Source organism: Nyctereutes procyonoides, unplaced genomic scaffold (genome assembly GCF_905146905.1).
Source record: "Nyctereutes procyonoides isolate TBG_1078 unplaced genomic scaffold, NYPRO_anot_genome, whole genome shotgun sequence".
Lineage (NCBI taxonomy): Eukaryota > Metazoa > Chordata > Mammalia > Carnivora > Canidae > Nyctereutes > Nyctereutes procyonoides.
Window position 1 is genome coordinate 253,693 of NW_026575137.1, and position 18,535 is coordinate 272,227.

At 33.9% G+C, this 18,535-nt stretch overlaps 1 pseudogene; it reads right to left on the bottom strand.

Moving 5' to 3' along the window:
* Nucleotides 1-4,978: 4,978 nt before the first annotated feature.
* LOC129495813 (U4 spliceosomal RNA) lies at nt 4,979-5,130 on the bottom strand (annotated as a pseudogene).
* Nucleotides 5,131-18,535: the final 13,405 nt, after the last annotated feature.

The window sequence follows — 18,535 nt, forward strand, 5'->3', positions numbered from 1 at the left end:
AGGACAAAGCTGAACTCTCCTTTTCAGAATTATTCACTGTATGTAATTTGAATTCTTTTGATATTTTTAAATTAAATTGGTTTGAAGAGTATAAGAAGTGGAATAAATGTTAACCAGCTCCATCTGTGCATAAAGATGAATGAATATATTAAATTTTAGGAAAAAAATTATCACTATACCTAAGACCTGGGATTAATAATCAAAAGGAGAATTATCTTTAGTTCATTTGAAAAAAAAAAAAAAAAGAAAGAATTCACTCCAAACCTAGAGTTACTTCTGTCATTTAAATTAAAGATTGATAAGTTTTAAAACCTGAAAATATTAATACCATTAAATTTTTTTAAATATGTTTTCCTTTTTTTTTTAAAGATTTTATTTTTATTCATGAGAGAACACAGGGAGAGAGGCTGAGACAGAGGTAGAGGGAGAAGCAGGCTTCCTGCAGGGAGCCCAATGTGGGACTTTATTCCTGGACTCTGGGATCACACCCGGAGCCTAAGGCAGGTGCTCAACCCCTGAGCTACCCAGACTTTCCTAATACCATTCAGTTCTTATCAAAGTAAGAACATAGAACAGTTCTTACTTTGACATTTTTTTCTGACAGAATTTGGATCTTCAAAGTTATATAGGACCCTGCCATTTGCATATTGATTTCACTTGTTTCTAAGATATCTTTGTTTTGTCAAAAGGTATATAATAATAATATTGACTTACTATCATGTCTTATTATTTATTTTAATTTTTCTCTTTTAAATACCATATCATCTTGACTAAATTTTTCATCTGTTTTGGTGTGTATAATGTAAAGGTTTTTTTCCTAATAAATAATTAACATGGAGTTCTAGCTTACAGTAATTTTCTTCATCTGAAATGTGAGGAACTGCTCTGTATTCTTCAGCTGAACACGTGAGGGCAAGGATATGTTGGTCGTTACCTCATTGTGAAAAATGTCCTTGACATAGGTGAATCAGCCTCTCTCTCTCTCTCTCAAAATCTCTCTCTCAAGATACCATATCTTGATTTAGTTTGTTGTTTTTTTTACATGGTGCTTATAGCCTTCTAACATGGTATGTACTTTACTTATTTGCATTTACTTTTATTTACTGCTTTTCCTGATAAAATTTTCCGTGAGGCAAGGCACAATTAAGGAAAATGTTTAAACAATTTGTTACCTTGCAACCTAATTTATATTAATATTGTCATCAATAAAATGATAGAAATAGAAACAACTTTATAATATCAGAACAACTAAGAATGAGAGAGCAGATGGGAGAGAAAACCTTGTGTAAATTGATACAAAAGGCCACTCAATCAGCAAAACAAATTAGAGTAGGGAAATTACTTAGATGAATCAAGCTAGAAAAAAAATAATGGGAGGCAGAGAAACAGAAATTAGCTTGTCTTATAAAATATGTATTTAAGAAAAAAGATTATATTGAGCATAATGTATTAGGCATATTCAACATGACTGCCTCACAATGTTCATAATTGTACTATATCCAACATTCCAATAAACTAATTTGGTTAAGTAATGGAGCTCAAAGAAGTTACTTTTTCAAAAAAGTGCTCAATACAGTATCTAATTCTAGAAGAAACGATAGGAAGAGAGAAAAAAAGTACTTTACTGGTTGAACAGTGTTTGATATATCCAAGAATAATTACACTGGACAAGTTAAAGGCAAAGAAAACTTTATTCATGAGTTTTGCAATAGCGGAGGGAGATTGAACTGAATTCTACCGAAGGAAAAAGTGGGAGAGTTTTTAAGCCTGCTTGGGTCCACTAAAAAAGTACTAACCCATGGATGTTAGGCTCCTGCCCTCTCAGAGACTGGTTAATAAGGGCTCCATCTTTCTTGAGGTTTGCACTTTTAGGGATTGGCTCCCAGGGTGTTGAGAAATATTGCTGGCTTGTAGGCAAAAGCCTAAGAAGTTTTACATCTCAAAGGAGCTGAAAAAGAATTTACAGTTTCTAAAATAAATATTCTAAGGAAAGGGAGGTCAGGGGCCTAGAGTCAGAAGGAAGCTTAGTTAGAGAAGAATGATCTGGTCATCTTGGTCAGATAAAAGAAACTGCTCAGGTCTCTACAATGATCTCTCTTTCTTGCTGTTTTTTTTTTTTTTTTCTTGTAGTAACAGTTGTTTGCAATACAGAGCAAACCATTCTTTTGCTGTGGCTTATTAAAGAGATGAACAGGTAAGTACCTGATTCCATTGTAAGAATTCTATTCAAGACAGTTTTACTTTTTCCTGGTATTCAGAGTTGTAAAAATGAACATGCCTGGTCTTTCTGCTCAAAACGTTAAAAATCTTGATAGAATTCTGTAACACAGTGTCTTAGTGTAGAAAACTACATTATTTATGGTAGAATTTTAAAATACTTACATGTATGTTATTTGTTAGATATCAACATTATGTTTGCTATCTCTAAATAATTTGGAAATGTTAAAAATAGTCAACATAAGAACAGTATCCAAGGACTTTGTTTACCTTGTATTCACAGCTGGATATTAGGAATAACTCTGGACATACCTGTTTCAAATGAACAAAAGCAAACAAATACAGAAGTCCGTAACCCAATATATTCTCAAGTAGGTAAATTTTTCTGTTTAACTATGTATAGATCCAGCTATTTATACAATTAGGTACTGCCTATATAAATAAGTATGCACATATAATACTCATGTAATCTATTCTGTTGTATTATTTAAGAAGGTAGAATATATTTGATTTTTTTGTTCTCTCCAAATAAGTTGGAAATATATTAGTATATAATTTAAAAATCAATATAGATCTCTACCATTAAAATGTTATTATGGTTACTATGTAAATTACTATTAAATTATGATTTTAATTAAGGCTATCTAATTATAATGGAAACACATAGCTACATATTATATTTCATACTTTTGCTTGTTTCTAGGAAGTTCAGAGAGTTAATGTTTAATCAGTCTTAGGGATTGATCTGTTTGCTTATTCTGTGCCATTAATTCTAAATAGCCAAGGAAAAACAAGCCTCCCCCAAGAGGGTGCATTCGAATCTGTGTTCAGGAAATTTTTCTTCATATTACTATATAAACTTAGAAAAATGTTGAGAAGACTATTTTTATTTTATTATCTGCAAGCCTAATAGCCTTATGTATATGACTTTTATTGATTTATCTCACATTCTTTTCAGAAGAACAATTTATATTATATATGTATTCCAGTAAGTATATATTTTTCCCTTGAAAAGTTCTATGTAGTTAAAAAAATAACATAATTTAAAAAAACGGGGCATGGTTATGTCCAACAAGTATATGTTGAGCACTATAATATGTAATGTGCTATTGATAGAAATATGAATGACCAGATTTTTTTTTCCTCTGGTAAAACTTGGTTGGAGATGAATATTTGAAGGGATCATTTCAATAGAGTGTTGTACATGAAAAATAGTATTTACAGAGATGTTAAAGCTAATGGACTTTGGAGCCAGACTAATTGAATTTGGGTTCTCAGCTTTGAAACTGACTAGCTGTGTGGTCTTCGGCAAATTAATTAACCTTTCTGTGTTTCTATTTCATTATACATAAAGGAATAATGATATTAACTACTTTATATGGTGGTTGCCTAGATTACATAATTAATGTAAATTACATGTTTAGCCTAGAGTCAGAATTATATTGTTAACCAAATATAATTTATCATTGTGATTAGTGGTGCCAGGATTAGTGAGAAAGTTTAGGGATGACTTCCTTGAAAGCTCTCTTGCAGAGATGATTCTGGCTCTTGAAGACTAAATAAAACCTCTCTAAATGAAGAAAGGGATTGTAGAGAAATCCAGGAATGGAGAGGAATGAGCAGTTGACAAGGATATGATGTTATAATCTTGAAGTATTATCAGCTTTTTGCCATGGAATTTAAGGTATAAGGAGGGGAGTGGAATAAGGAACACTAAAGAGATAAGCAGGAACTTTATCATGAAGAGATTTGTATGTCCCTCAAAGGAGATTTGACTTTACCTTGTAAGTGATGGATATAAATTAAAAGTGTTTTTTTAAAAAGGGAGTGAGGGGTGCCTGGCTGGCTCAGCTGGAAAAGCTTGTGACTCTTGATTTTGGGTTTGTGAGCTTGAGCCCCATGTTGGGGGTAGAGATTACTAAAAAACAAACAAACAAACCAAAAAATAAGAGATGCACCTCAGTCCGTTAAGCAGCTGACTCTTGATTTTGGCTCAGGTCAAGATCTCACAGTCAGGAGATTGAGCCTTGCAGCAGGGTCTGTGTTGGGTGTGGAGCCTGCTTAAGATTCTCTCTCTCCTGCCTCCCCCCTCTCCCCGTGCACATAGTCTCTCTCATTCTCTCTCTGAAAAAAATAAAAAAATAAAATAAAACAGAGTGAACTGGTTAGATTGGGTTTTGTGTAAGTCTCTCTGGGTGCAGTAGATTGAGAGAAATAAGATGGAAGGCAGAAAACAGTTTATGAGGCTATTGAAAATATCACTGGATAATATAGATTAAATTGTTTGATTGTAATAAGGATTAATTTACAGGTCTGTTTTTGAAACAATATCACTTTATGTTTTAAAATTTAAGTGAGAAGAAAAAGATACTACTACAGGTGAACCAGTTCTCATGGGAACAGTGTAAATGGAAGAAAAAGTTGACATTTTTCCTGATATTTCCCAGAAAAAAAGTTGACTGCATATATAAATAACCATTACAATGACTTCTGTGTGTTTTTGTAAGAAGTCTGTAAATATCCTATGTGATAATTATATACATAGAGGCATATGACATCATTTCTTCCCTTTTCTACCTTGTAATAATAGGAGTAGTAACAGTGGTGGCAGCAGTAGTGTTCTTATAACTTATTTGGTAAGGAGAATTGTATTATATTTGAATTAAAATAATAGAATAAAAAAAGTGTTTAGGTTCATGTCTCTTCAAGAATTTTTCTACTGTTTACATTTTTATGTATTGATTAATATTAGTATAATATAATATTAGCATAATGTAATAATTACCATTTGAATTTTAAAATATAAATGAACTGTTGTTCAAAAGGAAATTTTGATGTTCTTTCTCTTTCAATTAGCAATAATCGCGCCTTGGATAAACCTCATTGGCTACGATACTGCCACTGCACAAAGCTTGATGTTCTTTCTCTTATGTGTAATCTGTGATACTTAATAAAATCACTATGCATTTATGCATTAGGGATCTAGAATGGGATAGATAAGAAGTCCAGGTACTTCTGTAGAGCTAAGTTCACAATACTGTGCATATGATCCACACAACATCCTGCTGGGATAGAAAGAGTAGTGCTCTCCTTTTTTAACACTTGAGGAAACAAACCCCAGCTGGTTAGATGACTTGCCCAAGGAGCAGACCTGAAATTTATACCCAGGCTTTTAAACTTCACATCTAATGTTTATTTTCTGTTGTAGCAGATTGCTAAGAACAGTAGAAAAAAACGAAAGAATGATAAAATGGTATTTTGGATATTTGAGAATTTACTTGGATCCAAGGAAATTGGTGAACATGTGTCCTGAGTCAGAGTGAAGCAGGCAGAAACATCTGTAAAAAAAAAAGTAAAACCTAGGTATGATATATGCTTAATTTATTAGGCACATCATTTAATCTTCCAATTCTCCCTTCAAACAATTTATCTAATGAGTTGTAACAATTACCTCACAAAGTATTCAAGATAATTAAATTATAACTATGTACAAAAGGCCAGGGATAGTGCTTGGTAATATAAGTTTTCAATACATATTAGGCTTTTCTATTAATCAACTTTGTGGATCTTTTGATGGAGTTCTTGAAAGAATAGTTCCTTGAGAAATGCTTTGCTTTTGACAACTGTTTTTTTTTTTTATGTGAAGGGCCAGTAGGGGGAAGCAGAGCACTAGTCCCAAATCCAAATTTCTGGTAGTCTCCTGGTTTTGCAGTACAGGTGAGACAAACCCTTGACTTTCCCAGAGATCTAGACTGGTTGGGAAAGGACAGAAGAGCTATATCTGTACTAAATGTGCTTACACAAACTTACAATCTAATGTATGCCAAAGCAGACGTCCAAACCAAAGACTGAAAGCTAACTCAAAAAGCAGGAATGAGATTGAAGTTGTGATCAGCTTCTCAGTTCTTGGAAAGACAGTTCTTTTGGTATTGGAAAAGCTTATGCCTGTTTCTAAATAGGGCTCTACTTTGTTCTATTGAGGACATGGCTATTACATTGTTCAGTATGTCAGAGTTCCTCAAACCAGCCCTACCTTGTACAGGTCTTTTGGTTTGATGTGGTCATTGCACTTAGTAAAGCATTGTCGGTAAAATAAGGTGAGAAGTGGGGAAACACTGAGGAGAAGTATGGACTCCCAGGTCAATTTTTTTTAGATTTAAAAAGTATCAGATTTAATACAGACTAGATGGTTAACATATGCCACTTATACACTACAAAGAGATAACTACTATAAATGTAATTACCGTCCATCAACATAAAATTGAGACCCTTCACCCATTTTACCCACACCTCAACCCTTTCCCCTCTGGTAACTACCAATTTGTTCTCTTTATGAGTTTTGTTTTGTTTAGATACCACAAATAAGTGAAATAGTGTTTGTCATTCTGTCTGACTTATTTCATATTGTAGTTCCCTCAAAATCCATCTATCTTGTCACAAATTGCAAGCTCTTTCTCTTTTTTATTGTTGAGTAGTATTCCATTGTGCATTATGTGTGTGTGCATGTGTGCGTGTATCACATTTCTTTATCCATTCATCCATAAGTAGACACTTCAGTTGTTTCCACATCTTGACTATTGTAAATAATGCTGCAATGTATATAGGCATGCATGTATCTCTTCAAACTACTATTTTTGTATTCTTTGGATAAATAATCAGAGGTGAAATAGCTGGATCATGTGGTAGTTTTATTTTTAATTTTTTGAGGAAACTCCATATTGTTTTCCATAGTCTGCACCATTTACATTCCCACTAACATTGTATTAAGGGCTACCTTTCCTTTCTTTACTTCCTCTCCAACACTTACTATTTCTTATTCTTTTGATATAAGCCATTCTAACAGATGTGAAGTGACATCTCATTGTGGCTTAGATTTTCATTTCCTTGATGATTAGTGATGTTGAACATCTTTTCATGTGCCTTTTGGCCATCTGTTTGTCTTCTTTGGAAAAATGTCTATTCAGATCTGCCACTGTTTTAATTGGAATGATTTTCTTTTGACTTGTGGGAGTTTTTTATATATTTATTTGACCCCTTCTCAGATACACAGTTTGCAAATATTTTCTCCCATTTGGTAGGTTGTCTTTTCTTTTAGTTGGTTTCCTTTGCTGTGCAGATGCTTTTTACTTTTTACCCTCCCCCCCCTTTTTAATATTTGCTTTTGTTTCTCTTGCTTGGGGAGACAGATCCAAAAAACATCACTGAGACTGGAGTCAAGGAGCTTACTACCTATTTTCTTGTAGGAATTTTATGGTTTCAGGTTTTACATTCAAGTCTTTAATCCATTTTGAATTGTTTTTTGTGTATGATAGAAGATAGTGGTCTAATTTCATTCCTTTGTATGTGATTGCCCAGTTCTCCCAGCACAATTTATTGAAGAGACTCTCTTTTCCCCATGAGCTATTGTTGCCTCATTTGTTATAGATTAATTGACCACTTAACTATTAAGTATTTATTATTTCTGGGTTCTGTGTTCTGTTTTATTGATCTGTGTGTCTCCTTTTTGCCAATACCATAGTGTTTTGGTTGCTGTAGCTTTAGTGCAGTTTATAAGCAGAGAGTGTGATACGTCCAACTTTGTTCTTTCTCAAGACTGTTTTGGCTATGCAGGTTCCTTTAGGGTTTCATACAAACAAAATCATTTGTTCTAGCTCTGTGAAAAATACCTTTGGGTTTTGATAGGGATTGCATTGAATCTGTAGATTGCTTTGGATAGTATGGATATTTTAACAACATTAATTCTTCCAGTCTATGAGTATTGAACTCTTCCTAATCCATAAGACACTAGAGATTTTACTGCTTGGACAGGAGATTCTAATGTAACAATTTTAATTTACTCTGCTTCTTCCATCAGTTTCCTTTATTGACATGATGGAGGCCTTTTTTTTTTTTTTAAATTATTTATATATATCAGAGACAGGGAGAGGGAACACAGGGAAGGGGAGAGGCAGAGGGAGAATTAGGCTCCCTGTTGAGCAGAGAGCCTGATGTGGGGCTCAATCCCAGGACCCTGAGATAATGAGCTGAACCAAAGGCAGATGCTTAATTGACTGAGCCACTCAGGCATCCTGATGGAGGCCTCGGTAGTAATATATGCAATGGGTCTGAGTAGAAAAGGGCTAAGATTGTCAACTTAAAATATGACAAAGAGGGGCAACCTGGGTGGCTCAGTGGTTTAGCACCGCCTCCAGCCCAGAACCTGATCCTGGAGACCCAGGATCGAGTCCCACATTGGGGTCCCTGCATGGAGCCTGCTTCTCCCTCTGCCTGTGTCTCTGCATCTCTCTCTCTCTCTCTCTCTCTCTCTCTCATGAATAAATAGATAAAATCTTTAAAAAAATATATATGACAAAGATGTAAAAACATATTTGGGGGACAATGGGTAGAACAGGGAACTCTAGTAGTTAGGTTGAGGGTGGAATAAGATGCTCTAAAATGACAGAGTTCAGTTTTTGCCACGTCATTGTATTTACAATTTAGATATAGATCCTCTTCCTAAAATCTGAGGGATCTTTATTTGGTAATCTGCTTTATTAGATCAAATGGTAGATAATTATCATTCTTCTTAATGTGGCTACATTTACCTACTTCCAAACTACATAAGCCAAAAGGGTAGATAAATCTCTTTCTCTAAGGGTTATAAACTATGTTGAGACAGGGCTGAGAATTGGAGGTATAAGGTTATCCTCAGAAAAACTTTCTATTTCCTTAAACTTTCTATAATAAGAAAACATATTTTTCATTTATGGAAAAATATTGTGAATTACTGCTTTTTAAAATATTCTATCACATGGGAATCAGTGACTTGTTACTCAGTAGCATCTCTAGCACCCCTGCATTTGATCTTTCACCACCAGGAAAGATGCTTAAATATCAGGTTTTAAACCAATACACTCCCAGAGTAATGATGACTTGGTCCTTGCTCCCTCCCATTCCATCTCAAATAGCTTTGAGATCCTTCTGCTGTTAGATTGGAATTGTGTCCCACCAAAGTTCATATATTGAAATCCTAACTCCTGGTACCTCAGAATGTGCTAAATGGGATAAAGTTATTGCAGATATAATTAGTGAAGATGAGGTCTTCAGGACATACCCTAATCCAGTGTGATAGTGTTCTTATGAAAAGGGAAAATTTGGACACATGGAGACAAGTATGCAAGGAGAATTCCTTTGGAGTTATGTTGCCACAGCCAAGGAACTACCACAAGCTGGGACAGAGGACAGAGACCTGGAACATCATTCCCTAATGCTTTCAGAGGGATCTTGATCTTGCTCACACCTTGATCTCAGACTTCTGGTCTGGTCTTCAGAACAATGAGAAGATTTCTGCTCTTTAAGTCCTTAGTTGATGGTACTCCATGATGGCAACCCTAACAAACTAATATGAGACAAAAAGTACATGGTTCCATTGAGTGTTCTCTTGGTAGTTAAAGTGTCTTATTTCTCAGGAAAACATCCTCACCAGGACTATCTCTCTCAAGAAATTGTTCCTTGTCACTGAAATGGCACCGGAAATAAAACCCTTATATTGTATATAGTTTAATTTCCATTTTTTCTTCTTACCACTGAGACCGTATTCAACATTATTAAGATTCCTCTTAAGGTTAAATTCATAAGCTTAATAAATACCTTTGTTTAAATAATTATAAAAAATGTAAATATAGAAATGTATTCTATGTAGTCAAAAGGAATGATGTGAAGCATGTATGAAATAACATGTCCTCACTCTGACAGATCTAATTGTGGCAAATTGCCTTATAAACATCCACAGGCAGCCAACTCTGCTCAACCATTCCAGAAGGTGAGGCCCAATGATAGTATTAAATCTACCAAAAATCCTACAGTTCTATAATTATTTTTTACACTCTGTATTGACTCTTTTACAAACATCTTTTCTACATTTCATTTGATGACGTCACAGTTGTATATCACCAAAGTTATGAAACAAAGGGATAATACAATCGAATGTCATTAACATAACCTTAATTGTAAACATGAAAAATGAAGATAAATGAGAAAATAAGAAACTCAGAAATTCAGTAAAGACAGTTATTTGCAATATTAGCAGTGCAAAGATATTCATAACAATGGCTATGTTAGCAGTACATAGATATACATATAGTGAAATACAATATTGAGTTACAAAATTTTAACTCTTAAATCATGAAAGATAACATCCTATCTGAAAAGTATGGACTTTGAATCCTTAGCAAAGTGAATATGAAATATGGCTCAGTGTATCTCTCTTTGGTGGAAAAAGAATCACTCTGGATGTATGTACCTCCTCCCTCCCAATATCCTACCACTTCAGTGGCTGATAAGTAACCCAGCTAATTGAGATGGCAACTAACACATCTGAGATTATCAAAATGTTTCCTAATTGGGCATCTTTTCAGTATGGAAAGGTTAGAATTGAAAATAGAATGACTAAATTAAATCTAGGGTATTAACAGTTTGATGTTAGGTTTAAGAGTGCATATATAACTGGCATTTTTTTTATAATTGGCATTTTAAATATAACATTTAAGAGAATTCAATGTATTAGAGTATCTGATATTTTATTAGATTTAAATTTACAAATTAAAATGCACAATTGATTTTAGATTTGTGATTTCAGTATAAAAAATGTTAAGGAGTTTGGCCAACATCCTAAACTATATTGAGGTAATCAAAATAATTTGAGTAACTATGTAAATTTAATTTACTAGATTTTCAAAAGTTATTTTTAAGCACCTGGAAGAATTTTGCTTGTTAAAAGTCATATATTTGAAGACTATAAAAATAAAGTAGAATTATTAAATTCTAATAATAAATATTTAATATTTAAATAAATTATTTAAACTTCTCTGAGGGAAGTTTAGTTTATTTTGAATCAATATTTTGAGTCAGTCAAAAAGTGAAGATTATTATCTTGTTTGTTAGATTAATAAATGGAATAACACTATTTGTACGTTGATATTATGAGCAAAGTAATGTTTCCATAATTTTCTATAGCATTTTGAATATTAATTTTCAAACCTAAGAAACCATAAATAGTACTAAGGGTAAAACAATCATGAACATCATGAAATTCATCCTGACATTATGCTATGGCATAAAATTTTATTATGGAATGAGTGTGTGAAACCTGGCTACCCTGGGCTTTGAGTTCTTACCTTCCTAGCAATATCAAATAGTAAAAGATTCTGAGAGATGCTATTGTCAGATTGTCATTTTTTTCCTGTGAAAAAGTTTTGAATATCAAAGCATACCCAGTTCCAGCACCTCATTTTTAGCAGCTTTACAGATCTTGGTTTTTTCACTCTAAACGTGGGAACAACTGCTGTTTGAAAAGTTATACTTTAGGGCCTATTGCCCTGTGGCAAGATCTTTATTCTTTATGCTCCCTAAAGTGTAGTTTTGAAGGAATATACTGCTTTCTGAAGTGACATTGTCAAATTCACAAGATTATCTTTTTTTGTAGAGGTAAGAAACATTATTTTACTTTTTGGTATATTGTGTATGAAATAGACATTTGACACTTCTACTAAGGGAACAACAGGAAGTCTATGGCATCAACATAAATTAGAATTTACAGACTTTAGTCACATTTCTGTTACTTGTGATTCTTAGCTGCCAAAGATGCCACTTACGGAGTTTGAAAAATACTCTGCATTGAAATTCTGTGTTATGGGTCTGCTTCTTGAATTAACTAAATCTGTGACTAATAGTAAGTTACTTTATCCGCATTTTTGCTATACCTGGAAAATGCACTATTTAGTGCACTATTTAGACCAACAGTCAGCTTGGTGTTTCTCTGTATAACCCTTTGTAAATCTTGAAACTCAGGTTTATGCAACTATTTTAACCTGTTATAAATGGTTTCAAAATTTAGCAAGACATATAACATTTATATAATGATAGCTTTGTTTTTTCTCTGTTTTGTTTGTTTGTTTGCATTTAGTTTTCTTAGTCCTGCTAACTAATTGTGATACTTTCTCTTGGTTATCTCTCTGAAGAGGAAAGCTAAGGTAAGGAGCTTTGGTTTGGACTATGGAATGGAAAACTCTCTGGCCAAGGATTGGACATTTGAGTCTGGTCTGTTTTTTGATCAAATTGATTAGTTATGTTGGATACATTTTGAAAGAAAATGAAAATTCTAGTAATCACGATGCATTTATATAGGTTGCTGAGAGAAATTTCTTTCTACTTCGTATTTGCTTGAGGATTTTGTTAGTGCTACATAATATTAGATTAAAGAATTGCAGCAATGAAGGTTTTACAAAGTCATTATAACACAATATGCCAAGAAAAGCATTTTTTAACTTTTATTTTTACTTTTGTGTATGTGTGCGTGTCAGCGAATTGTATGCTTCTTTGTCTTTGTGTCCAATCTTCCAGTACAATACCTGGTACAAGACTATCTGTAAATTCTAAATGAATCAATGAATGGATGAACCACCATTTTCTATTTAACTGTCATTATTATGTAACAAATTGCTCCAAAATTTATTGGCTTAAACCAACAATGGAGATCTATTATCTTGGACAGTGTCTGTGGGTCATCAATTTGGGATTGGTTTAGCTGGGTGATTCTAGCTCAGTCACTTATGAGGTTACCGTCAAGATTTCTGGATCTCTTCTTAGGACTGCTTGTGTGTGCTCATGTCATAGAAGCTGGCTTTCTGTAGAGCAAATGATCCAAAGAGATCAAGGCAAAAGCTGTGTTATATTTTATCATTTAACCTTGCAAGTCACATACCATCATTTCCATCATATCCTATGGGTTAAATAAGCCAGACCTATTTATGATGGGAGGGCACCAGAGAGGGACATGAATACCAGGAGACAGGGATTATGGAGGCCATCTTGGAGGCTGGCTAATGCATATTAGAGACATTTTATATTAGATGAATGTTTCACATTTATTAAGTCATATTCTCCTTGTTAAGATTTTTCATGTTAGAATGAGTCAACAATGGTACCAGGAAAATTCGCCAATTCATTATGGTTTTTAGGGGTCATAAGTATATTCTCAACAAACTCTGGAAATATGCAGCAAGCTGAAGAATGATGTTAACAGATGTGTATTTATTTAACTTTTCCTGTTTTCTGAAACTCTTGCTATAAAGTCTTATGGATATCCTGACATAGTCATACTTATCAATCTGAGATTTGCCTACTTAAAGCCTGAGCTTTCATCGGAGGGAAACAACCTCAGTTAACATCAGTAAATCCCTTTAGCTTTAAGTGCAAGAAGTCAATCACAGAAAAATCACAAAGCATAAAGTAACACATAAAATAACACTGCCAGTCTGATCTCTTAGGAAAAACAAGCAGTGAAAGGGAAAGATGGTTTCTGAAAGCATGCTCAACCTTTCTTGGCAAAACAAAAGCCAAAAACAAATTACAGTGTGTGTTTACGCTAGAATGACTGTTACCTTAAGAAAATTCAGAGCAATTTTCCATAAAATAAGGTCATCACATCCCAGTGTAAGAACAGTCACTAAATTGAAGCCAACCTTACTCAAAATACTGTGGAATGGGGCGTGGGGAAGACCATACTCCAAAATTTAAGAAACTTACACAATTAAAAACTACATTTTCTATGATTTTGGCTTTTGTTTCTTTTGGAATTCTTTTCCTCTGGATTTTCTCTTTGACTTTTTTTTGATCTTTAATGGAAGTACATATGTCCCTTTCTGTACAGGAAGAGTTAGCTAGGTGGTAATAATAACATATTTTCCATAATTTATAGTAGTAAATTATTCAAAATGGAGAAAGTTATTGTTTTCCTTGCTTAGCCAGCTCTGATTTTTGGTTAAAGAAACCTTCCATCACAAGAAGGGAGAATAAGCTTCCAGCTCTTTTTTTTTTCCTTTTATGTGCCAGGCACCATGTGAAATAGTACTCCATTTAATCTCCAAACCAATGAAGGATAATCTGAGATGCAAAGGGGATGAAGAAGCTAAAAATTAGAGGTATTACTTACGATTAGTAGCTAAGAAGGAGCAGAGCCAGAATTTTGTCTGTCTGTGAAGCTATCTCTTCTACTCTGTGTTATCTCCTAGGGGAAATACAAGGTTCAAGAAATCTACCATTCTAACCTCAACTAACGACTAAAGTAAGGCTGTCAGGTTATTTTACCAGGAACCGTAGAACTTGCAGAGTTAGAAAACTAGAAGATGGTGACCAACTCACACCATATTAACTTTAAAAATGAACAAAATATTGATTTCTGAATAATTTTCTGCCTCAAAAAATAATAAAAATTTACCTTAAATAAATGCAATTATGTTTTCAGTGACATAAAGGTATGATGGCAGATCCTAAATTAAATTGTTTTGCTATTCACTTTCCTTTTATCACACAATTTAGTTTGGCATAATTTCATTAACACTATTTGACCAGAATTACCTTCTGGCATTGCCCTAGATTTGTGTTTAATTCTGTACCAATTTCTGTTGACCTGATGACTAGGCATGACTCCTGTCTTTCATCAGCCATCCCCTTAAACGTAATTGGAACAGTTTCTTGAGCCCTGTAGGGAATTAACTAATGCCCACCATACTACTGTGTTTCAACCACTGAAATGACAGCTGTATTAATTTCTTGTGAGTAATGTGCAAATGGGGGAGAACATATTTAAAAAAATATTGTTTAAAACACTCTAGAATTCTCCTAGTCCAGTACCCTGTTTTCATGAAATAACTGTCCATAAACACAAATACCTATTACATCTGGGCCATGTGCTGGGATTTGACAATCGTCTCTCACTTTCTTGCTCCAATATTTTATAGTCCTGTCATGAAGTTCTCTATTTAGTGGCTTTGAGTTTCAAGGTACTCAAGTCCTCCTACGCCCTTTTCAATCTTTTGTTTGCTTTCTAGTGATCAATCCACATGTATTTTATCCTTCAGTCTCAGTGATTCATTGTTCAATTAACATTTCTTGCCTTCTATAAATTATTCCTCAATTAAGTTTAGCGTAGGGTAATTGGTTTAACTTGTGGCAGCCTCCTCCCATCTGCATTACTACAGAGACTCACTATCCTAGAAGTTCTGCTATTCTTGATACCAAAACATTTCTCATGCACTTTTTCTTCCAATGACATGCTATTGAGGTCAGAGGAAAAGTTACATACTCATTTAAGGACAATGTAGGGCTATTAGCTCAGCATTTTCAGTTCTCAAACTCATTACTGTATGAATCTTGATGAATTTATGTGACACTCTGCATACAGAATACAGCCATTTTTATTACCACCATCATCATCATTACAGATCACTGCTGTATCTGTTGATGATTCTTCTTGTGTTTGATAACTGCAGAATATCAACATGGTTGTTTTATGAAATGGTCAATCTAAGACTGAAAGTAAGAAGCAAAACCTAGTAGAAGTCTTGATGCCTCTGCAGGATATGCCTGTATGTATGTACAAACATAACCTAGATGAGGGAATACACAAATAGGAAAACATATCTTCCTGTTATTATGAGTGGGAGTTCATCTTTTTAAAAGATTTTGTTTATTCATGAGAGACACAGAGAGTCAGAGACATAGGCAGAGGGAGAAGCAGGTTCCCTGTGGGGAGCCTGATGTGGGATTCGTTCCTAGGACTCTGGGACCACAACCCAAGCCAAAGGCAGACACTCAACCACTGAGCCACCCAGGCACCACTAGAAGTTCATCCTCTTGCTAGAGAGTTTGGTGTAATGAGGTGGAGGAATCAGACAAAGGTAAAGAGACCTGATATTTAGGTAAAATTTGTTACTGTTTACTTTGGTGCTTCTCAGTTTTTAAGTGCATTATAAATCACGTGGGCGTCTTGTTAAACTACATTCTCTTTCAGTAATTCTTGGGTAGGGGCTAAGATTCAGAATTTCCTACATTAGGTTCTTAGGTGATGTTGATGCTGGTTTGCATTTTGTGTAATAAGAACTTGTTTAACTTTGAAGAAGTCTGTCATTCTTTCTGAGTTCTTTTTTTCCATTCACAAAATAAAATGATTGAACTGATGAGCATGCAAGGTGCCTTGTCAGTCTTCCAATGTTTTGAATTGCATAAGCTCTCTATACCTCTGTTAAGATATATTAACTCTATCCTTTGGTGATTTTGTCATAAATTTACTTAAGAGAATTTGTTTTCCTACTTCTTTCCTTGTTCCAGATGGGGTTTGAATCACAGTTAAAGGAATTTGAAATTAGTAAAAGCTTTTCTTTTTAAAAAAAATTTAAATTCAATTACCCAACATATAGTTCACCATTAGTTTTAGATGTAGTGTTCAGTAATTTATCAGTTGCGTATAACACCCAGTGCTCATCACATCATGTACCCTCCTTCATGCCCATCACCCAATTACTCCATCCCCCCACCTACCTCCCCTTTAGTAACCCTTAGTTTGTTTCCTAGAGTTAAGTGCCTCACCAACATTTGTTTTCTGTCTTGTTAATTTTAGCCATTCTGACTGGTGTGAGGTGGTATTTCATTGTAGTTTTGATTTGTATTTCCCTAATGCAAGTGATATTGAGCATTTTTTCATGTGTCTATTGGTCATTTGTATGTCTTTAGAGAAATGTCTGTTCATGTCTTCTGCCCATTTCTTGACTGGATTATTTGGTTTTTGGGTGTTGAGTTTGTTATTTATATATCTTGGATCCTAGACATTTATCTGTCATTTGCAAATATATTCTTCCATTCTGTAGGTTGCCTTTTAATTTTACTGATCGTTTCCTTTGCTGTGCAGAAGATTTTTATCTTGATGAAGTCCCAGTAGTTCATTTTTGCTTTTGTTTCTCTTGTCTCTGGAGATGTGTCTGACAAGAATTTGCTGCAGCCGAGGCTGAAGAGGTTGCTGCCTGTGTTCTCCTCCAGGATTTTGATAGATTCATGTCTCACATTTAGGTCTTTCATCCAGTTTGATTATATCTTTGTAGGTGTAAGTAATGGTCTAGTTTCATTCTTCTGAATGGTCTGCCCAATTTTCCCAGCATCATTTATTGAAGAGACTGTCCTTTTTCCATTGGATATTCTTTCCTGCTCTGTTGAGGATTAGTTGACCATAGAGTTGAGGGCCAATCCTGGGTTTTCTATTCTGTTACATTGATTTGTGTGTCTGTTTTTGTGCCAGTACCATACTGTCTTGATGATCACAACTTTGTAATAAAATTTGAAGTCAGACATTGTGATGCCACTAGCTTTGGTTTTCTTTTTCAACATTCCTCTGGCTCTTCAGGGTCTTTTCTGGTTCCATACATTTTAACAATATTTATTCTTCCAATCTATGAGAATGGAATTTTTTTTCATTTCTTTGTGTCTTCCTCAATTTCTTTCATAAGTGTTCTGTAGTTTTTAGAGTACAGATCCTTTACTTTTCTTTGGCTAGGTTTATTCCTAGGTATCTTATGGTTTTGCTTTTCTTTTTATAATTAAGCTGTAAACTGTAACTTCCCATTATGGAGACTTACTAAGAAAATAGTTGAATATCTATACAACAAATAGTTATATGTATATATCACCTTTATTCTTGGATATAGTACTTATCTGTGAATATATATATATATATATATACATATACATATATATATTTACTAAAAATGTAAGGATATATACACCTGTGCACATATAATAGTAAATAAATGAGGGGGGTAGAACAGTAGCATAGGAAATCCTGAACTTATTTCCTTCCATGGTTACACCAGATTTAAAGCTACATATGAATCATTTCCCTTTGAAAAAGACCTGAGAACTAGATCAACTCTTCTCCACAACAAAGAAAAGTCAAAAGACAAAAGAAGGAAAATTAACTAAAACTGTGATAATTAGTTTGGGATATATAGAATAAAAAGATATAAGAAGTGGTAGCAAAAACAAAATGTGAAGGGGGAGTAGAAATGTAGAGTTTTGGAATGTGTTCAAATTTAACTTGTTATCAACTTAAAATAGACTATCATATACATAAAGGGTGATATATGTGAACTTTATGGTAACCAGAAAGCAAAACCTAAATGAGAAAAGAATATAAACATAACACTAAAGAAAGTCATGAGGCTATAGAAAGAGAGAGAAAAGAAAGAGAGGAACAATAAAAACAACCAGAAAACAGTTTACAAAATGGCAGTAAGTACATACTTGTAAATAATTACTTTAAATGTAAATGGGCTAAATTTATAAATATATATGCATAACATAGAAGCACCAATATATATATATATAAAGCAAGTTTAACAGGCCTAAAGGGAGAAATTAGCAGAAATGCAGTAGTAGTAGAAGATTTTTAACACCCCATTTATATCAATGAATAGATCATTCAGACAGGAAATTAGTAAAGAACATTGGG